Source organism: Tursiops truncatus, chromosome X, assembly GCF_011762595.2.
Source record: "Tursiops truncatus isolate mTurTru1 chromosome X, mTurTru1.mat.Y, whole genome shotgun sequence".
Taxonomy (NCBI): Eukaryota; Metazoa; Chordata; class Mammalia; order Artiodactyla; family Delphinidae; genus Tursiops; species Tursiops truncatus.
In genome coordinates, this window is record NC_047055.1 from 48203047 (window position 1) to 48227363 (window position 24317).

A 24317-nucleotide genomic window follows, 5' to 3' on the forward strand; every position below is an offset into this window, starting at 1 on the left:
TGACTTGAAATTGGCCATAGTGGGAGTATTTATGCCATCAAAATCAGCAATTGGCAAATACTACAAAAACACTACAAATCACAGCTTTTTGGGGAGACCAGTTTACTAGAACATCACATAATAATACTACCATATACAACTTCCATATCACTAGATTAAAAAGAGAAAGACAGAAAACAAGCACCAGGAAAACTGGAGAAATAAGGAAACAAATTTAAAAAGCAATGACCATATTAAATCTGGACATATCAAGCACTGAAAGTATCAAATACAATGCCAAAATTAAGACCAAATATATCACTTATCATGATAAGTGTGAATGGATGAAACCCTCTTAATACAAGACCAATATTTTAAGAAGAGATCAGAGAAAGGTTAAAAATAAAGTGAAGAGCAAAGCTATACCAGGCAAATGAAAATGAGAGAAAAGAAAGATTCACAACGTCAACACCAGGCAAAGTAGAATTAAAAGCAAAGAGGATAAAACTACATTGAGAAAACCGATTTTTATGGATAAAGCAATGCTTAAGTATTAAATAAGACAACATCAGAATATATATAATGCAAAAGTTGTTGACTATAAGGGAAAGTTGACAAAAGCACAACCATTAGGAGAGATTTTAGCATGTCTCTCATAATATTTGACAAATTAAATAGAAATAGAAGAAAGTAATAAGATTAATAATACTATCAATTTGACACACATTTATACTACAGAAAATACACTTCTTTTCTTTTTTTTTCAAGGGTCTACAGAACACTTACCAAATTCAGTCATAAAGGATCTTACTACTTTCCCCAAATTGGAAATTATATAAATCGTTCTTTGAAAAAAATGCATAAAACCAGATATTAATAGTAGAGTTATAAATTGAAAAAATAAAACCATTAAGCAACTAAAAATCACTCTCCTATAAATATTGGATCTATGAGAAAATCAAGCTTAGCTTAAATCACCATTCAGAAAATATTGCCAGTGAAAACAATACTATGAAAATTTCTGAAACCAAATCTGTATTCAGAGGAAACTTACTAGTTTTAAATGCATTTATTATTAAACAGGACAGAATGAAAATAACATTCATCTCAAGAGGCTGGAAAAAAGAGCAATATCCCTTATGCTCAAAAAGAACAGAAAGAAAAGGAAAACTGAGAAAAATTGGATAAATGAATTAAAAATAAAAGTCTATTGAATAAAAAATATACAGTTTTATTAATGAACAATTACAGAGCTATTTTCTTCAAAGAGAGCAATAAAATGGACAAACTTTTAGCAAGGCTAAACAAGAAAAAAAAGAAAGCATAAATATGCAAGAGTAGAAAGTAAGTACGTGATATAACTACAGGTAGAAATACACTTTTAAAAAAAGTATTAAAAAATCTGAAAATCTCAACATATGCATGAATATTTAGGGCAATATTAATTATTAAAATCAACCCAAGTAGAGGTAGAAAACTTGATTAAAATTGAGACTTGTCACAGAAAACCCCTTGTAGAAAGCCACCTGCCAAGACAATTTCATAGTAAGTTATTTCAAACTTCCAAATAAAAGATCATAGAGAAAGAAAGGAAGCTTCCACAAATTATTCTACAAAGCTAGTATAAATCTGGTGCCAAAATTTGACAGCACAAAAACAGCAAATAACTGTCCAATACCAATTGTAACTATTGGTGCAAAAATCCTAAATGACAAAGCAAATTGAATCCAGTGATATATTCAAAGACTAATATTTGCTGATTAAGTAAATGTTATACCATTAATTCATAGATGGCTCAATTTAAGAAACTAATAATAATTCAAAATAAATCAAAGGAGAAAAATATTTCAACAGATGCTTAAATATCTTTTGGGGGAAGGAATTTGACAGACATTCCTAAAGAAAACCCCTGGTAAAACAGAAATAGAAAGAGAATTTCTTCACATGATAAAAAACTAATATAAGTCAAACTAGCATCATACATAATGAGGAAATACCAGAAGCATTCCTATTAAAATTTAAAACGAATAGGATTGTTCACCACTATCTCTATTATTTAACATAATATGGACATGTTTGTCAATGAGTTTCTAAAATATAAATATACAAATCAAATATAAATAAAAAACAGAAAAATTTTATTATTCATAAGTGGTGTAATTCTCTATATGCAAACTCCAGGAAAATGAAGTACAAAACTATGACATTAATATACTAAAATCAATATTTTTAAATATTTTAACAATAAGCCATTTGACAATAAAATGAAGGAAAAAAATCACAATACTAACCAAAAAAAATCTCCCAATAATAAAGCTAACAAAAACATGTGCACCACCAAATTAAGACAACTACAAAACTCTACTAAAGGCATAAAAGAACACTTTAGTAAATGGAGGAACATATTATAGAAAGTATATCTTTATGGAGAGATCCATCTATTCATGCAACACACTCAATCAAAACCACTTCACTCTATTTATTATTTATTTAGTATCTATGTGTATGGGGAGAGAGATATAATGTGATCAGAGCATCTGAGAGTTCATCTGAAAGAATAAACATGAGAAGATATCCAATAAAATTCTGATAAAGAAGAATAAAAAAATGAGAGGAGATGATTTGTCTACCAGATATAAAAACATATTATAGAGCTGCAAAAATTGAAATGGGGTAATGCTAGTGCCAAAGCTGAAAGATGAATGGAACAAACACACACAGTATTTCAAATCAGTGGGGAAGGCATAATTATTCAAAAAATAATTCTAAACACCTGAATAACCATTTGCACAAGAATAAATTCAAGATAAATTGAAGAATAAAATTTACCAAGTAATAGATCCTAAAGTATATGAAAAGATAATATATAACAAAAATGTTATTTCAGATTCAGTGGGGAAAGGATGTAATATTTGATAAATGGTTCTGGGACAACTGGCTATCTACATAGAAGAAAATAATGTTAAACTCCTTTCTCAAATCATATTAGAAAAACACCAGAAAAACAGATAGATGAGTTAAATACTAAGTATAAACAAAAATAAAAATTATGGAAGAAAAATAAAGAAACTATGTTTACAGCTTAGAAATCAAAAAGGCATTGGCAAGGCAGGAGAACCCAAAGTTATATTTAAAAAAAGCAATGTATTTGACTATATAAAAATGAAAATATTTGGCATGAGAAAAAATCCAATAAGGCAAAAGGCAAATTATAGATTTGGGAAAATTCTGGTACTGATGATCACTAAGAATTAATATCTATCATATATATAAGAACTATTACAAAATGATAAGAAAAAGAAAATACCCCAATAGAAAAATGAAGGATATAAAAAAGCAAATCACAGAAAACTAAATCCTCCCCACAAAATGTAAATATGCTAAGCTCAGTGGCAGTCAGGGAAAATTTCTTTTTAATCAAAATAATGGGTTACCATATCCTATTAGTTCAAAACACATTTTTTCTCTCAGTTTTTCATTTCTAAAATTGGGATGTGCCTTAGAATTGATGACATTCTATAGTTGCTGTGGGCTAGGTAATAGTCATGCTATAGTTACCCCCACTGCGCTGGCACAAATATGGTTGTTGCTCCCGATACCATGGCTGGAAAACTATTACAATCCCTCAGTGTTTCAGTCAAGCAAATAATTGGAGAAAAGAATATGAGTCCTGACTGGTTTTTGTTTTGGCTGTGCTGTGCAGCTTATGGGATCTTAGTTCCTGACCAGGGATCAAATCCGGACCCTTGGCAGTGAAAGCACAGAGTCCTAACCACTGGACCACCAGGAAATTCCCCTATTTTTTGAAAACCTTGTATTGACACTTTCTGATATGATCAAGAAGACTCCAGCATCAAGAATTGCAGAATGGGTGTACATGGCTTCAAATAAAATCCCGGTGATGATAGTAAAGCCCTTTTTAAAGAAATGCCTCACCACCAATGTTCTGGATGACACAGAAAAAAATGTGTGCAAATCCATGGGTGATGATAACTCTGACTTGAGAGTGTGCAGAAGAATTGGACTCATGTGGGAAAGTTTTTTTTTTACGGATTACTGTAACCAATTTAGTTCTTTTATAGTTTTTTAAAACATATACACAAGAATAATATACGGTAAAATTTTGTGTATAAATATGTCTCAAAGAACCCTTTCAATAAGAATGAAGACTCTAAATAATAAGAAAACATTGTGTTGTATTTAACTGGTAACACTTTTTCTTTCTTAGTGGGGCATAAAGTAATAATGCATCTTTCAATCAAATGCATTTTAAGACTTACTGAAATATATTAATTATTATGTCTCACATATCAGGAAAACAAGATCCTCCTTCCAAAAGGATGTGTATGTTACAATACCATTTTTGTAAAACAAATGATGACCCCAAACTCTTGTATATAATGACAGTTAATATTTATACTACACATACAATGTGCCAGAAATCTTATAAGGAATTTACATGTATGTATTTAGGTGGGTATTACTATGATGCCTGTTTTACCAATGAGGAAACTGAGGTATAGAGAGGTAAAGTCACTTGTCCAAGTTCACACAGCTAGTAAACGGCAGAAATGTGATTTCAACATGGACATTTTGGCTCTAGTGTTCATGGTCCCAACAATTCTCCTCCCTCTCCCCTTCCTCTCTCCTCTCTCCCTCTCCTTTCTTCTTTCTCTCTTACACACACACACACACACACACACACACACACACACACACACACTGTCCTTTTCTGTCTCTGTCTTATGGTGGTTGATTATATGAGCATGGAGAAAACTCTGGAAGGATACATGCTAAGTTATTAACATAGGCTATGGGGGAGAAGGTGATATAGGTGTATGTAAAGCAAAATGAGAAAGAAGAAAAAAGGAAAACTTCATTATAGCTACAGCTGTGTATGATATGGTTTTGTTTATAACATATAAACTTGAATATGTGTGTATACATATAAAACATAATAAATAAATGAAAGGTGATCTAAAGTTATTAAAAGATAGTCCATAAAATAGGTACAAAGGGTCAATGCATATATTTGAATTTGACTAGTCATCAAAAAATCAAATTAAAAAAACAATGGCATATGCTTTTTGCCCATAAAAATTAGCAAAGATGAAGAAGTGAAATATACACTGTTACTAGTAAAGCAGGGAAATAAGAGCCCTTTTATGCTGTGGGTGAATATTTGTTTGGCCCAACATATTTGGTGGAAAGTGATAATATAATATTAAAAATTTGATCCAGGAATTCTATTTCTAGGAATTCTTCTTAAGGTAATAATCAGAGATGATGACAAATATTAGTATTAAAGATGTTCAAAGCAGCTTTATCTATCATCTATCTATCTACCTATCTATCCATCCTTTCATTTATCAATATATTTATTTGTATTTTGGTACCAAGATGCATATCTAAGTGTTAACTACAATAGCAAAGAAGGAAAAGAAGGAAGAGGAAGGAAAGGAGGAGGAGGATGCAGCCTAAATGCCTAAAAATATGAATGGCTAAGTAGTGGTACATTTATTCAATAGAATGTTATACAATAATTAAAATTACATTCACAGGGGGTGAAGTCAAGATGGCATACTAGGAGGATGCAGAATTCACATCTCCTCACAACTAGGGCACCTACCAGGCACTGGTGGGGGACCATGGACACCTAAGGGGATGGGAGGAACCCCCAGTGGCCAGGTAGGATGTGGGGCATGGTGGGGGAGTGAAGGGGGAGGAGAAGTGGAGGTGGGATGGGACTGGCGGCCCTGAAGGGTGTCTGGGGGAGGGGAAGGGATCCCACACCCAAAGGGGAAATTGGGGAACCACTGGTAGGGCAGAGGATCAAAAGGGAGTGTGGCCAGGTTTCCTCTGCTCACTTGGGGCCCCAGGAACCTGCTGAGATCCTGGGCCTGATCTTCTGCCCACTGAGGCCCCCTCCAGCCACGTGGGTCCTGAGGGAGTGGGAGGGAGGGAAGGGGGAGCAAAGGGAAAGACCGGACCTCAAGGACTGGCATCCCTGAGGGGTGGCTGGGGAGGGGAGGAGTTCCTACACCCAGAGGGACCCACCTATGGTTAGGGGTCCAGCAGCGAAGGGGAGAGACCCTGGGAGAGACAGTCGGGGAGGGGAATGAGGGAGTGAAAGGGAACGGGGCCAGTGCTTTCCCTGTCCACTTAGGCACCGGGGAGCCTGTTCAGCTCCCGGGCCTAATCCTCTGCCCTTAGAGCCTCCCTCCTGCCATGCAGAACCCAAGCCCCACCCCTACACCCCCACTCAGGGCCCTAACCCTACACTCAGAGACCCCCCCCCCAATGAGCTGGGCCTAAACCCCACCCACACACCCTCACTCAGGGCCCTACCTCCAAACTCCAGAACTCCACACTCCAGAGGCTCTCCTTTTGACATGCTGCCTCTCCCCTTCTATGCAGGTCCTAAGCAAAAGCACCGCCCCATGGTTGAACGTTGCCCCACCTAGGCCCCACCCCAAACTAAAACATCACCTCCCACCTGCCTAGGTCCCACCCCACCCTAACCCCGCCCCTGCCTAAGTTCCACCCCTCGCCTAAACTCCACCCCCATAGGCAAAGCTTTTTTTTACTTTTCTTTTTTCCTCTTGTACTTATTTATTTTTTATTTCTTTAAAGAATCAATTTTATTTATTTATTTATTTTTCGTTGCATTGGGTCTTCATTGCTACATGCAGGCTTTCTCTAGTTGCAGTGAGCGGGGGCTACTCTTCATTGTGGTGCGTGGGCTTCTCACTGTGGTGGCTTCTCCTGTTGTGGAGCATGGGCTCTAGGCACATGAGCTTCAGAAGTTGTGGCATGTGGGCTCAGTAGTTGTGGCTCGTGGACTCTAGAGAGCAGGCTCAGTAGTGGTGGTGCACCGGATTAGTTGCTCCACGGCATGTGGGATCTTCCTGGACAAGAGTTCAAACCTGTGTCCCCTGCATTGGCAGGCAGATTCTTAATCACTGCACCACCAGGGAAGTCCCCTTTTTTCCTCCTTTAGATTGGGGTTCTGTTTTACCTTGTTGATTCATTATTCTTGATTCTTTTATATTTTTATTTTTCCTAATAAATCTTTTATTTTTCTAATTTTATTTTATTCTTTGTACTTTGTTAGTGATCTCTCCTTTTGGCTTGTTACCCCCTCCTTTTTTTTTTTCTTTTTTCTGTTGTGGTTTTATTTTATCTTGTTGCAGTTGTTACAGTTATAGTTTTATTTTTCCTACTATATTTTTTGTCTTTCTAATTTTATTTTGTTTTTTATTCTTTGATATTGTACTGCTTCTGTTTTCTTTCTTTCTTCCTTTTTTTTTTTTTACCGGGCCACAAAGCTTGCAGGATCTTGGTTCCCAGGCTGGAGATCAGGCCCGAGCTCCTCTGCTGGTGGCTCCGAGTCCAAACCGCTGGGCTAACAGAGAACCTCAGACCCCAGGGAATATCAATCAGAGTGAGGCCTCCTGGAGGTCCTCATCTCAGCACCAAGACCCAGCTCTATCCAACTGGTGCAAACTCCACTGCTGGACGTCTCAGGCCAAAAAACCAGTAAGAAAGGAATACAGCACCACCCATCAAAAAAAAAAAAAAAAAAAGAAACGACAAAAAATATATGTTACAGATGAAGGAGCAAGGTAAAAACCTACAAGACCAAGTAAATGAAGATGAAATAGGCAACCTACCTGAAAAAGAATTCAGAATAATGTTAGTAAAGATGATTCAAAATCTCAGAAACAGAATGGAGAAAATAAAAGAAACATTTAACAAGGATTTGAAGAACTAAAGAGCAAATAAACAGTGATGAACAACAAAATTACTGAAATTAAAAATACTCTAGAAGGAATCAATAACAGAATAACTGAGGCAGAAGAATGCATAAGTGAGCTGGAAGATAAAATGGTGGAAATAACCAGGGAGCGAAATAAAGAAAAAAGAATGAAAAGAGTTGATGACAGTCTCAGAGACCTCTGGGACAATATTAGACACACCAACATTCGAATAACATGGGTCGCAGAAAAAGAAGAGAAAAAAAAAAGGGCTGAAAAAATATCTGAAGAGATTATAGTCGAAAACTTCCTAACATGGGAAAGGAAATAGTCAGTCAGGTCCAGGAAGCACACAGTCAGCTCTACCCACCACCAGTCCCTCCCATCAGGTAACTTGCACAAGCCTCTTAGATAGCCTCACCCACCAGAGGGCAGACAGCAGAAGCAAGAACTACAATCCTGTTGCCTGTGAGGGGAAAAAAAAAACACAGAAAGATAGACAACATGAAAAGGCAGAGCGCTAGGTACCAGATGAAGGAACAAGATAAAACCCCAGAAAAACAAGTAAATGAAGTGGAGATAGGCAACCTTCCAGAAAAAGAATTCAGAATAATCATAGTGAAGATGATCCAGGACTTCAGAAAAAGAATTGAGGCAGAGATCGAGAAGATGCAAGAAATGTTTAACAAAGACCTAGAAGAATTAAAGAACAAACAAACAGAGATGAACAATACAATAATTGAAATGAAAAATACACTAGAAGGAATCAATAGCAGAATAACTGAGGCAGAAGAACAGATAAGTGACCTGGAAAACAGAATGGTGGAATTCACTGCTGTGGAACAGAATAAAGAAAAACGAATGAAAAGAAATGAAGACAGCCTAAGAGACCTCTGGGACAATATTAAACACAACAACATTCACAATATAGGGGTCCCAGAAGGAGAAGAGAGAGAGAAAGGACCAGAGTAAATATTTGAAGAGATTATAGTCAGAAACGTCCCTAACATGGGAAAGGAAATAGCCACCCAAGTCCAGGAAGTGCAGCAAGTCCCATACAGGATAAACCCAAGAAGAAACACGCTGAGACACATAGTAATCAAATTGGCAAAAATTAAAGACAAACAAAAATTATTGAAAACAGCAAGGGAAAAACAACAAATAACATACAAGGGAACTCCCATAAGGTTAACAGCTGATTTCTCAGCAGAAACTCTACAAGCCAGAAGGGAGTGGCATGATATACTTAAAGAGATGAAAGGGAAGAACCTACAATCAAGATTACTCTACCCGGCAAGGATCTCATTCAGATTTGATGGAGAAATCAGAAGCTTTACAGACAAACAAAAGCTAAGAGAATTCAGCACCACCAAACCAGCTGTACAACAAATGCTAAGGGAACTTCTCTAAGTGGGAAACACAAGAGAAGAAAAGGACCTACAAAAATAAACCCAAAACAATTAAGAAAATGGTCATAGGACATACATATCGATAATTACCTTAAACGTGAATGGATTAAATGCTCCAACCAAAAGACACAGGCTTGCTGAATGGATACAAAAACAAGATCCATATATATGCTGTCTACAAGAGACCCACTTCAGACCTAGGGACACATACAGACTGAAAGTGAGGGGATGGAAAAAGGTATTTCATGCAAATGGAAATCAAAACAAAGCTGGAGTAGCAATACTCATATCAGATAAAATAAACTTTAAAATAAAGAATGTTACAAGAGACAAGGAAGGATACTACATAATGATCAAGGGATCAATCCAAGAAGAAGACATAACGATTATAAATATATATGCACCCAACATAGGAGCACCTCGGTACATAAGGCAAATGCTAAGAGCCATAAAAGGGGAAATCGACAGTAACACAATCATAGTAAGGGACTTTAACAGCCCACTTTCACCAATGGACAGATCGTCCAAAATGAAAATAAATAAGGAAGCCCAAGTTTTAAATGACACACTAAACAAGTTGGACTTAATTGATATTTGTAGGGCATTCCATCCCAAAACAACAGAATACACTTTCTTCTCAGGAGCTCATGGAACATTCTACAGGATAGGCCATATCAAGCCTTGGTAAATTTAAGAAAATTGAAATTGTATCAAGTATCTTTTCCAACCACACGCTATGAGACTAGATATCAGTTACAGGAAAAAATGTAAAAAATACAAACACATGGAGGCTAAACAATACATTACTAAACAACAAAGAGGTCACAAGGAAATCAAAGAAGAAATAAAAAAAATGCCTAGAAACAAATGACAATGAAAACACAAAGACCCAAAACCTATGGGGTGCAGCCAAAGCAGTTCCAAGAGGGAAGCTTATAGCAATACAGTCTTACCTCAAGAAACAAGAAAAATCTCAAATAAACGACCTAACCTTACACCTAAAGCAATTAGAGAAAGAAGAACAAAAAAACCCCAAAGTTAGCAGAAGGAAAGAAATCATAAAGATCAGATCAGAAATAAATGAAAACGAAATGAAGGAAGCAATAGCAAAGATCAATGAAACTAAAAGCTGGTTCTCTGAGAAGATAAACAAAATTGATAAACCGTTAGCCAGACTAATCAAGAGAAAAAGGGAGAAGACTCAAATCAACAGAATTAGAAATGAAAAAGGAGAAGTAACAACTGACACTGCAGAAATACAAAGGATCATCAGAGATTACTACAGGCGACTATATGCCAATAAAATGGACAACCTGGAGGAAATGGAAAAATTGTTAGAAAAGCACAACCTTCCGAGACTGAACCATGAAGAAATAGAAAATATAAACAAACCAATCACAAGCCATGAAATTGAAACTGTGATTCAAAATCTTCCAACAAACAAAAACCCAGGACCAGATGGATTCACAGGCGAATTCTATCAAACATTTTGAGAGGAGCTAACACCTATCCTTCTCAAACTCTTCCAAAATATAGCAGGGGAAGGAGCACTCCCAAACGCATCCTACGAGGCCACCATCACCCTGATACCAAAAGCAGACAAAGATGTCACAAACAAAGAAAACTACAGGCCAGTAACTCTGATGAACATAGATGCAAAAATCCTCAACAAAATACAAGCAAACAGAATCCAACATCACATTAAAAGGATCAAACACCATGATCAAGTGGGGTTTATCCCAGGGATGCAAGGATTCTTCAATATATGCAAATCAATCAATGTGATACACCATATTAACAAATTGAAGAAGAAAAACCATATGATCATCTCAATAGATTCAGAAAAAACTTTTGACAAAATTCAACACCCATGTATGATAAAAACTCTCCAGAAAGTAGACATAGAGAGAATCTACCTCAACATAATAAAGGCCATATATGACAAACCCACAGCCAACATTGTTCTCAATGGTGAAAAACTGAAACCATTTCCCCTAAGATCAGGAACAAGACAAGGTTGGTCACTCTCACCATTATTATTCAACATAGTTTTGAACGTTTTAGCCACAGCAGTCAGAGAAGAAAAAGATATAAAAAGAATCCAATTGATAAAAGAAATAAAACTGTCACTGTTTGCAGATGACATGATACTTTACATTAAAGAAACCTAAAGATGCTACAGAGAACTACTAGAGCTAATCAGTGAATTCGGTTGAGTAGCACGATATAAAATTAATGCACAGAAATTTCTTTTATTCCTATACACTAATGAAGAAAAATCTGAAAGAGAAATTAAGGAAACCCTCCCATTTACCACTGCAACAAAAATAATAAAATACCTAGGAATAAACCTACCTAAGGAGACAAAAGACCTGTATGCAGAAAACTATAAGACACTGATGAAAGAATTAAAGATGATACAAACAGATGGAGAGATATACCATGTTCTTGGATTGGAAGTATCAACATTGTGAAAATGACTCTACTACGCAAAGCAATCTACAGATGCAATGCAGTCCCTATTAAACTACCAATGGCATTTTTCACAGAACGAGAACAAAAAATTGCACAGTTTGTAGGGATACCCAGAAGACCCTGAATAACCAAAACAATCTTAAGAAAGAAAAATGGAGTGGGAAGAAACAGGCTCCCTGACTTCAGACTATATTACAAAGCTATAGTAATCAAGACAGTATGGTACTGGCACAAACACAGAAATATTGATCAATGGAGTGGGATAGAAATCCCAGAGATAAACCCACACACATCTCGTCCCCTTATCTTTGATGAAGGAGGCAAGAGTATACAATGGAGAAAAGACAGCCTCTTCAATAAGTTGTGCTGGGAAAACTGGACAGCTACATGTAAGAGAATGAAACTAGAACACTTCCTAACACCATACACAAAAATAAACTCAAAATCGATTAAAGACCTAAATGTAAGGCCAGACACTACAAAACTCTTAAAGGAAAACAGGTAGAACACTCTATGACATAAATCACAGCAAGATCCTTTTTGACCCACTCCTAGAGAAATGGAAATGAAATGAAAAACAAAAATAACCAAATGGTACCTAATGAAACTTAAAAGCTTTTTCACAGCAAAGGAAACCATAAAAAAGATGAAGAGACTGTCCTCAAAATGGGAGAAAATATTTGCACATGAAGCAACTGACAGAGGATTAATCTCCAAAATATACAAGCAGCTCATGCAGCTCAATATCTGAAAAACAAACAACCCAATCCAAAGATGGGCAGAAGACCTAAATAGATATTTCTTCAAAGATGAATTACAGATTTCCAACAAACACATGATAAGCTTCTCAACATCACTAATTAGAGAAATGCAAATCAAAACTACAATTAGGTATTACCTCACACCGGTCAGAATGGCCATCATCAAAAGATCTGCAAGCAATAAATGCTGGAGAGGGTGTGGAGGAAAGGGAACCCTCTTGCACTGTTGTTGGGAATGTAAATTGATGCAGCCACTCTGGAGAACAGTATGGAGGTTCCTTAGAAAACTAAAAATAGAACTACCATATGACCCAGCAATCCCCCTACTGGGCATCTACCCTGAGAAAACCATAATTCAAAAAGAGTCATGTACCACAATGTTCATTGCAGCACTATTTACAATAGCCAGGACATGAAATCAACCTAAGTGGCCCTTGACAGATGAGTGGATAAAGAAGATGTGGCACATATATACAATGGAATATTACTCAGCCATAAAAAGAAACGAAATTGAGTTATTTGTAGTGAGGTGGATGGACCTAGAGTCTGTCATACAGAGTGAAGTAAGTCAGAAAGAGAAAGACAAATACCGTATGCTAACAGATATATATGGAATTTAAGGAAAAAAAGTGTCATGAAGAACCTAGGGGTAAGACAGGAATAAAGATGTAGACCTACTAGACAATGGACTTGAGGACACGGGGAAGGAGAAGGGTAAGCTGTGACAAAGTGAGAGAGTGGCATGGGCATATATACACTACCAAATGTAAAATAGATAGTTAGTGGGAAGCAGCTGCATAGCACGGGGAGATCAGCTCGGTCCTTTGTGAACACCTAGAGGGGTGGGATAGGGAGGGTGGGAGGGAGATGCAAGAGGAATGTGATATGGGGATATATGTATACATATAGCTGATTCACTTTGTTATACAGCAGAAACTAACAAACACAACACTGTAAAGCATTTATACTCCAATAAAGATGTTAAGATAAATTACATTCACAGATCATATTTTATGACAGAAAAGCTTCCTACTACATTGCAAGTTAAAAATAATACTTATATCGTCTCATGATTTAAAATTTGTACAATAGTTTTAAGAATTCATGGAAAATTGAAAAAAAATTACAGTGGTTATTTTGAGTATAGGAGCTACTTACTATTTTAATTTTTAAAAAATCCTTGATAGTATTTCAAAACATTCTATAATTTTATATTAGCTATTTATAGTTATATTAGTATGTATTATATTTTTATTTCTATGTTTTTTATGCTTTATAATTAGGATGCAATATTATATTATTAAAATGAAAAAAACAGAAACAAAATCATACTAGATTATGTTTTATCACTGAAAAAAAAAGCATTCTAGTAAAATAGAATGTGGTTGAGCAACGCCAGTCTTCCTTTGCTAAACTCTCTTTCACAGTTTAATGTCACAATTAACAGTCATAAGAGCCAAGAATTATAGAGCATTACCATGTGTGTGGCATGAATTTAAGTGTTTTATATGTATTAACTCCTTTAAACCTCACAAAAACGTTTGCTCAGAAACTGAGGCACAGAGAGTTTAAGTAACTTGCCCAAGGTTACACAGCTAAATAAAAGTATTAATAGATTCTGGATATGAATCCTCGCAGTTTGTTTACAGAACCTGGGCTTTTAATCCCCATACTTATGCCCTTATTGCAAAAGAAAAAAACAATGGACAAAAAAATATCAAGACCATTGATGTAACTATATAATATAACTGGAGACGGGTCTGAGATGCAGGGGCATTCTGGTTGGATAAATATGCAGTTAAGTAAGAGTATCTGAAATATTGTCTGTGGCAGCTTGGGGCAGAATGTGAAGTAATGAGTAACAATCTTAGCTTTTCTTTACATTTCAGTTGATAGCTAATAATTATGGATAGATAATCCAAATGTGTTATCACAATAACCCTTCCTTCCTTCCTCCCTTCCTTCCTTCCTTCCTCCCTCCCTCCCTCCCTTCCTCCCTTCCTCCCTTCCTTCCTCCCTCCCTCCCTCCCTCCCTCCCTCTCTTCCTTCCTTCCTTCCTTCCTTCCTTCCTTCCTCAGAAAGGATTCTCATGTTTTTTTCCAGACAATTTTTTTAAGGCCTCTACTAGCCCACAGGCTCAATAGCTGATTCTTTATAAAATATCCCCTATGTAGGTTTTTGCTTCAGGCAATCTCACCAAACTTTACCTTCTCAACCTACTCCCTCCATCTTGTGCCTCCTATATGGAACTCAGATCTGATTCTTGCCAATGACCAATGTCTATCCCCCACCTTGGTGCCAGCCAGGATCTGATGGTCCCTTGCTTTACTATGCTGTCTTGCCTTGGACAGAGGTTTGGTTCCCTTTGCTCCCACAACTGCACCAGTGGGATCACACTCTACTGAAGCTTAGGGAAGAGTGTCCACCCTCCTCTCACTAAAAACCAAAGCAAACAGATAAGCAAAATGTTACCCCAAACCAAAACAATTTCTTTTTGCTGAAAGTAGTTTGGTCAATATGATGACTTGGTTGAAAATAAATAATATAACTGTATTGGTCTGCTCGGGCCAGGTATGTTCAAGCCCCATAAAATGGCTGCTCTCTTGCTCTCTGTGCATCCCTTACTCTACCTGGCCCCACCTCACCCTTCTGAGCATGATTGCCTCCCCCTCCTAGGCTGAAAGTTTTAATCAGTAACTACCTGTGTGATTGGCCCAACCCCCAGCTAACAATTTTTCTAGCCCTGGACCAGAAAGGCTCCAGTATATTCTGTCATCAATAGGAAAACAGCAGCCCTTGCCCCAGTCGCCCTGGCAAGGAGGGAGCTCTTCTGAAGTCATTGCCCCTATAACTGATAGCTTCCTCCTCCCCGCCCCTGTGTAGCAAAGATTGCTGCTGTGTCCTGCCTGCCCTTGGCCGTACACCCATACAGGGTGGGGTGTGGGGTGTGGCTCCAGGACCTTTGCCTCTGACTTGTAAGATACCCTGTCCAACAAATCACTGATGTCTCTGTCACTGGCTCCGGGTTCTTCCTTCGGTCTCACAACTGGGCAGTTGCAAGGATTGCAGGACTGCGGGGTACAGCGCAACAGGCCACCATAACAAAATCCCACAGACCGGGTGTCTTAAACGAAAGAAATGTATTTCTTACTGTTCTGGAGGCTAGAAGTCCAAGATCGAGGTGTCAGCAGGTTTGGTTTCTCCTGAGACCTCTCTCCTGGGCTTGTGGATGGCCATCTTCTCATGTCCTCACATGGCCTTTTCTTTGTGCATCCATATTCCTGGTGTTTCTTCCTTTTCTTTGAAGGATGCCAGTCAGACTGGATGAGGCCCTAGGACCTCATTTACCTCTTAAAGGCCTTATCTCCAAATACAGTCACAGTGGGAGTTAGTGCTTCAAACCATGAATTTGGGGGAGACACAAATCAATCCATAACAATCACCTCATTACTTTTTTGAGCATTAGCCATTTGCGTGACATTTTCTCTTTCATTTTATATAAAATGGGATTTTACCATGTTTGCTGTATAGTGACTTGTTATGTGGTATTTAAGTAATCGTCAACAATTTAGACTATTACTACTGCTACTAGAAATAATAATAGTAACAGTAACACCAATATCAATACCATTAGTAACTAACTCCTAGGGTTAATGTGAAGATTTAATAAAATATAGATTGCAGAAATAGATTCATCGCAATTCCTGCCCCCCCCCATTAAGTGGTTAATGAATGCTAGTATAATTTAAAAAATTTTTTTCTATCTCAGACCTATGTTTCCAGCATTTCCCCTCATTTTTCTCCCACTGCTCCCACAGCCTTCACAATAAGATACAAGCCATTGAGCATATCTTGCAAGGAAGTTTCTGATTTTGTGCCTGCCAAATATATCTTCTTTCAAGGACACTTTCCTGACTCCTCTAAGGCGAAGTTAGGTTGCCCTTTTCTGAGCTTCCATAGCATCTTTGATTTCCCCATTAGAGTGTTCATCACAGCTCATTCTTAATGCTTGTGTGTCTTCTCTGCTATATCAGAAGCTTTCTGATTATGCAGCTCGTTCATTATATCCTCAGCATCTAGTACTGTACCTGGCATAGTGTTGACACTTCCTCTGCTTGGCTTCTAATATGGGCATGTCTTCTCTTCCTTTACAGTGGGCTTACTAATTGCTCCCCCTATCTCCCAGGATTGTTGACAGGACCAGATGAGACAATGCATGTGAAGTAAGTAACATATTTAAAGTACTTCACAAATTAAAAGCATCTGAATAATTTGTATATAACCTTGCACAAGGTTAATAAATCTTAATAGTTCAGAAAATTGTAATTGAGTTTTAATTGGCGAATGTTAATGTGTGTTCTCCACCAATATTTAGTAATTATATTTTTAAAAAGGTAGGAGACATTTCTAGCAGTTGAGATCTTCATAGTATATTTCAACACATGATAAATTCATGAACATTTCTTATATCCTAGAACAGTTGTGTATCTTAAAAACTCATTGTCATAAGCATTCTCTGGATTTTTGCAGAATTAATCCTGAATAATTAATGAATATAAAAGAGTTGGACAAGTACTGTGGCATGCTAATCATTTGTTTCAATGTCAATTAGAGAAAAATATTCCTTTTGGTCTGCTAACTTGGAATATGTACTGTAAAATTAACTTTTAATTTACAAATATGAAATGTCTCAAATTGTTAATGAATATATTGAGAATAGAGATCTGTCATTGGAAAGTTATAGTTTGTATAAAAAAATAGAAGCACTGGGATTTAACAGAATTGTTAACTGTATTGAGAAGTTCTTACAAATATGTGTAGTTTATAGATCAATATTTACATAATGTTTACATATTTCCTCAAAAATCATATGATATCTTAAGCACTAGTGACTTAGGAATTATATCAAATGCAAGTCTTAAATAATTTTAAGCAGAATGAATATAAATTTAATACATACAGAATTGAAGGGACATTTACTTTACTGGTTTCTCAAATGCATATGTCTTGATTATTCTGCTTCTAAGGATCTTGCTCGGTTTCATCTCAGTCATGATTTATTGGCACTTGTTCAAAGTTTCAGCCATAAAGTAAAGGTGAAAGTCGATGTAACACTAAATGAAAATTCTTAAAATATGTAGACTGCTTCCGTGAATTTAGCTAAGAAAAGCAACTTCTAGGTTAAAGGATGAGAAAAATAATTTAACTATTTATTTGGCCTTGAGTTAGGATTTAACTTTACTCGTAAGGAGGGAAAAAATCTTTTTGTTAGAAGGTGAAATTCCCTTATTAAACAGTTGAAAGATTGTTCATTTAGACTTGGGGAGTATTTTCTAGGCATCGAGTTCATCATTGGGGAATGCCTCTGTATGTAGTTACAGAATCTTTTTTTTTTTTTTTTGCGGTACACGGGCCTCTCACTGTTGTGGCCTCTCCCGTTGCGGAGCACAGGCTCCGGACGCGCAGGCTCAGCGGCCATGGCTCACGGGCCCAGCCGCTCCGCGGCATGTGGGATCTTCCCGGACTGGGGCACGAACCCGTATCCCCTGCATCGGCAGGCGGACTCTCAATCACTGCACCACCAGGGAAGCCCAGAATCTTTTGATTGACAAACCTGAACTGAAAGTTCATGAATTTGTCCTTATTCATTGTTTATCTGCACACATGGCCTAGAGTTTTAAGGATTGGTCTTTTTCCTAGGATGAAACTAGTAGTGATTCTACAATGATGAGAAAAATGTAAATTGTCAACTTAGTGGAAAAAGCACTGGATTGTAAGTCAGATGACTGAATTTAAGACTTATTTGCAACTGATTCACTCTGTGAACTTAGGAAGACCTATATTCTAAATGAGTCTTGAGTTTGTTTTTTAATCTGTAAAGTGGTGATAATGCTTACCTCACAGGACTGTTGAGAGGATTAAATAAGATGTTGGGTGTGTAAGTACTTTATAAACCATGGGATATTATACAAATACAAATAATTTTTAATAGAAGATTAACAATTTTGTTTCACTAACAAATAAATTAAAATCTTGGTTCAATTTGTTCTTGGATAAATAGATCTTGCTTTGCATTTTAGCCTATTCATTTCTAAAGGCACTGAACTAATTTTAATGGACTAATTATTTTTATAAAAACTCCAGTGTCTTAGGTAAAATATGCTATTTATGTTTATGCAAAAACTATGAGTTAATACTCAATGAATTTCAGATGACCTCTATTTTAATATGCTAAAAGAAGAATAGCATGATATTGTGATTTTAAGTTTAGTGTTTTTTCATATTTACAATGCATTTCTATTCTTCCTTTTGGTTAATCTTGGGTAATTTAGACAAGTTTTAAGTGTATATTAGGAAGTATGTTAATACCTAAATTGTGTTTTTAGTAAATGTGAACTTAGTTTTCCTCTGTAAGATCTAAAATATCACTTTCACCATAATCCTGCCCTCAAAGCTGTGGTATCCAATGTTATTGATTTGGCCTTTCAGGAATCAAATCCATTGTCCTGGCTAGTTAAGCACTAAGCCATAAATGGAGCTGTTGTTAAAAAGTTATGAAGTCACAAACTTGGCCCAAGGTTATCCACTTATCCGTAGCCGGAGTCAGGAATCTGCCTTCATTTTCACAGACATACGTTGGAGTTCTAAGGCATCAGGGTATGAGAGACAAGGCTGTTGACTAAATGCTGTCTCTACAGTCTGAATCAACTAGCTGCCCTCACAGCTTCCCCTCACGAGGCTGGACCTTGGCCACTACAGGGCAGCTCAGGACCAGTTGGAGGTGGTTGGGAAACCAGCTAGGAGTGATTTTCCTTTGGTGGTTATTTCTTCAAGGCAAGGATGCAACTTATTGGCCAACCAGTTGAAGTTACCCCTTGAGGAAAGAACAATTGTCATCAAGCAAAATGGGCTCTTCAGTTTCATAATGTTAATGGGACAATCCATCAAAAGTCTCACACCTTTTTCCCCCAAAAGTCTGTGACAGAGCAGTCTTCCATAGGGTTACTAATCTCTCAAAACAAAAACTGTGCGACTACATTTCCTTCATCTTATTGCACTGTGAAGTTCCTAAAAGCAAGTATCACAGTTGTTAAACACAAATGCAAAATTTCATACAATAAAAATATAATAGCTATTCCCCATAAGGGCAGGTTAGATAGTGGGTTATTTGAATCAAACTCTCTGGCTGAAAACAACTCTGAATAAATCACCTTAAAAGCACTGAGGCGTTGTGGGAGTTCCCTGTTGGCCTAGTGGTTAGGATTTCAGGTTTTCACTGCCATGGCCTGGGTTCAATCCCTGGTTGGGGAACTGAGATCCCTCAAGCCGCTTGGTGTGGCCCAAAATAAATAAATAAATAAATAAATAAATCTGCATTACAAAACTAACCCTAAAAAAAAAAACACTGAGGAGTTGTAAAGATTATGCAGCCCTAGCAGACCCATTTTGAGGAGAAGCTTGACCAAAGAGGCCAGAGGACTATTTGAGTGCCGAAGTTGCTTTTGCCTTGAAGACATTGGAGGGGTAAGGGTGAGGATTAAGATGAACCACAGCTAATTGGTCACTTTCTGATCCTACCAACCCCACAGACCCAGAGAGAAGGCTTCTCTGGACCTAAGCAGAGCAGGAAAAGGGAAAGGAAGGGAGGTAAAATAAACCTGAGAACACCTGCCCTCATACAGATTTGTACCCTAGGATCATATAGCATAGATGGTCAGTGAATTTGGTTTGATGTGATCTCTGACTTGTAGAGCCCCAAAAACACAGCCAGAAGGAGGAAAGCACACTTATTACAAGCCTTGTGGAATCTCCACAAATGATTGTTTTTGATTTAATACAGTTTTATTTTTCAAAATGGACAGTTGGTGGGACCTGTTCTGCATCTTCACCAGCAGCTGGGGCATCTCCACCCTTGGTGTTTCTGGTGTAAATTACTTGAGCTCTGTACTTTGAAACCAGTTTCAGAAGTCCTTTACTAAGGAGCTCCTGAAGGGCTACCCTGGTGAAGGAACCACAAATCTTGTTTCCCAGAGACCACAGCTGGGATTATAAACTTATATTTGGGAACTTCCTTACAGAGTTTGTCATATGTTGCTTTGTCAAACAAGCCTACATTATTGAGCTTCTCCCGAACTTTGCCTTTGGACCATGTCTTCTTTTTGGCCTTGCCCCCAGATTTGTTCCCTGGGCTTTGTCTTTCTTATCCGACTTTCTGGCATCTTTCTTCTTTTTGTCATCCTTGGGCAGCATAGCGAAACTCAAAGAGCAGCTGCTACCACTGCCGCCTTGCTAAGATGTTGGACCCAAAGTCCGCAAACAGTTTTTTAAGGGCAATAACCAGTAAAACAGTTGAAGATAATTAGGCATTTAGGAAATTTAAAAAATAATCAGACATGGACAACTTACATTAATTGGTAATTCTGATGAATATTATGACAAAATCAGACTAATCCATTATGGGGTCCTCTCTCCTAAAGCACACATTGTGTTATGATGTAAATATCATGACTACCATCTTTATATTCCTCAATATAAGTAACAAATAAATGTTCTTTAATAATTAAGTATCACAGAAGTAGTTGCATGTTGTATGCTTTTTAGTGGAGTGTTGAATATTAGTTATTCACACTCTTTTATTTAATTATACCGAACAGTGGTCTACCTTAGTACAATATCTAATGTTTCTAAAACAGACATCAATGGTATATAAACAGATAGTTCCAATAATAGTCATACAGAATCATTGTCTGAATTGTCTTTGTGCTCCATAATATTTAGAGAATAGTACAAGATAAATCTATTTTCCATTTTTAAACTCCAATGTAGCTAGAGTAGAAAACAAAAAACAAACAATTAAAGTGACAATAATGAATTTTTCACTCAAATCCAAAACGGTTACTATAGTAACTTAAAATTGGAGCATTATAATAAAAGTAGAATGAAAAGATAATTTCAAATGCTATATTAATTTTTTGAAGTATGGAGAGGGGAGTTGCTGTTTCATATTTGAAAGAGACTAGATTGCTGTTGAAGCTTCTAAGAAGACCGATTTCATCTTGTCTGCCTTCTCTTCTATATTAATGTAAGAAACCTCTGACTGCAGTCATTAAGTAGGAGAGAAGGGAACTGTTAGTTTTGCTCATATTAATCTCTCTAAGACTGATGGCAATAACTTTCTACCAGCAATTCATAATTACCTGTGGGAATGGAGGGCAGATTGTGTGAAAAAGTGCTTTACAGATGACCTAAAGGATCTAATTTTTGATGTTTCATTTCTACTTTCTGCATCACCAAGATAGAGGTACAGACACAAATGCAGATATAACACAAAAGATTTAACTAAAGAAGGAAGGAGTTTGGGATGAGTATGGAATTGCATTCAGCAGGCCCCATATTAAAACCACTGGGGTTGTATTGTATTAAGATCACTTTAAAACTTCATGCTAGTGGTACAGTCATTGTCAGAAAGTGGTTGGAGCTAGCACAGCTTCCTGGTCTGGAATGTAGAGATACAAGTTATTAGAAAGGGGTGATGAACACTCCTGGACATATATCTGGACAAAACCATAATTCAAAAAGATACATGCACCTCTATGTTCATAGCAGCACTATACACAATAGCCAAGACATGAAAACAACTTAAATGTCCATTGACAAATGAATGGATAAAGAAGATGTGGTACACACACACACACACACACACACACACACACACACACACACACTGGAATACTACTTAGCCATAAAAAAGAATTAAATAATGCCATTTGCAGCAACTAGAGATTATCATACTAAGTGAAGTCAGAAAGAGAAAGACAAATACCATATGATATTACTTATATGTGGAATGTAAAGTATGCCACAAATGAACCTATCTACGAAACAGAAACAGACTCACTGACATAGAGAACAGATTTGTGGTTGCCAAGGGAGAGGGAGAATGGGGGAGAGATGGATTGAGAGTTTGGGATTAGTAGATGCAAACTATTATATATAAAATGGATAAAAAACAAGGTCCTACTGTATAGCACAGGGAACTATATTCAATATCCTGGGAGAAACCATAGTGGAAAAGAATATAAAAAGAATGCATATATGCATATAACTGAGTCACTTTGCTCTACAGCAGAAATTAACACAACATTGTAAATCAACTATACTTCAATAAAAATTAAAAAAAAAAGAAAGGGGGTGTTTAAGAAACTAAGAATAAGTAACTCTGATGAAAAGAGAAACCTCAAAAATTAGTGCCTCTGACTCCCATAAACAGGGATAAGCCACTCTCTTCTTAGTGCACATTCAGTCTTCTTGTCTTCCTTCCTTCCTTCCTCCCTCCCCCCCCCCCTTCCCTTCCTCTCCATCTTCCTTTCTCCTTTAGTTCTCTCTTCCTTCCACAAATGTTCATTGAGAAACTTCTATATTCCAGGCCCTGTGCTGGCCATTAGGAATATACTACTGAACAACACTGATGTAGTTCTGCCTTCATTAAGCTTATAGTCTAGTTTAGTGGAAGATACAGACAATAACCAATTACATGGATAATTATTTAATTGCAATGAGATTTGGGTGTAGACTGAAAAAAAAAAGCACAACATGAGAGCTGTGAGTTCAGGTGTATTTGGGGCTTACTGAGGACTTTAGCCCAGGAGACAGACTCTCAGATAGCTCTGAGGAACTGCTCTGAAGAGGTAGAGGGGGAGGTCAGTATATAAGTGATTTTGGAGAAGGAGATATGTGCAATCAAGCACACACATCTTGGTAGAAGGTTGCTGCTAGTCACAAGGAGCAGATGCCTCCATTAATAATTTTAGAGCTTTTCTAGGTATGAGAAGATGCAAGAAATTGGGTTCATAAAATTTTCTCCTGAAAATATCTAACTATCTGAAGGCCGGTTCTGCCAGATTTTCACAAAGCAGAGGGTGTCTCATTCTTGATCTCCACCCTGAACTCCTTTCAGGGTGTGTTGAAGGTCAGTGACTGCAGTGGCTAGTGACTTCATTCTTGTAGAACCAGATGTGGAGCGACATTCTTTAGTTTGCAAGAGCTAAAATTTAAAATTACAGGGGGCACTGAGAGTATACAACAGGAAAAAACCTCATCTGAGGGGATAAAGTTTTTGTGAGGAAATGATATTCACATTGATTACTGCCAGGTGAATAGGACTTAGCCAGCTGATGAATGTAGGGAAAAAAACAGTGCAGGAAGAGGAAATAAGTGCAAAGGCCTGAGGTGAAAAGGAACTTAGTGTATTTGAAATAAAGAGAAGGCCAGTGTGGCAGGAACATAGTGGCCAAGAAGAGATTAGAAAGATAAGCAAGGGCCTTGGAGGCCATAGTATGGTGTTTGAACATTTCTGTTTATCCCCATTCTGTTGCAATTATTTGCATATATGATCAAGGAGACTTTTTTCCTTTTCCTTTTTGTATCCTTGGTATCTAGTATAGTGCCAGGTGCATAGTAAGTGCCCAGTAAATGCTTGTTGAATTAGTGAAGTAAAAGAAAAATGACTTCCTTATGATTGGAAGAACACAGTTATTACAGAAAAAAGGATAAGATTGTATCTGGTTATCATTTTTCTTATTGTGTCTGTCAAGTCATATTTATTTTAATAACAGGCAGATTTTTTCCTACAAGCAAAGATGTAGTCTAACTCAGGTTTGTGTGCCAGACGCACAGTGAAGCCAAGCAAACCAAATGTTGGAGTTTGGAGCAGAGAAAGGTTTATTGCAGGGCCAAGCAGGGAGAACGGGTGGCTTGTACTCAAAAGGCCCGAATTCTCAGATGTTTTTTTTTTTGGAGGGGGGGACCCAGATGGTTTTTAAGGAACAGTTTTTATAGGCAAAATTTGGGGGTATGGCTGCAAGATATGTGACTTTCTTCTGACTGGTTGGTGGGGAGGTAACAGGGTGGTGTTCCAGGAATCTCAATCATCAGCC

At 37.1% G+C, this 24317-nt stretch overlaps 1 long non-coding RNA gene and 1 pseudogene across 3 annotated transcripts in view; one reads left to right on the top strand and one right to left on the bottom strand.

Annotated features, from left to right (window-relative positions):
* The window catches only part of LOC109549504 (uncharacterized), a 485617-nt gene that overhangs the window by 139832 nt on the left and 321468 nt on the right, over window positions 1-24317 (top strand). For all 3 annotated transcript variants that reach the window (XR_012329284.1, XR_012329282.1, XR_012329285.1), the window contains exon 3: window positions 16536-16604. This is a non-coding gene — a long non-coding RNA (uncharacterized lncRNA). The remainder of the gene's footprint in view (window positions 1-16535; window positions 16605-24317) is intronic.
* LOC117310186 (small ribosomal subunit protein eS25-like) lies at window positions 20224-20631 on the bottom strand (annotated as a pseudogene).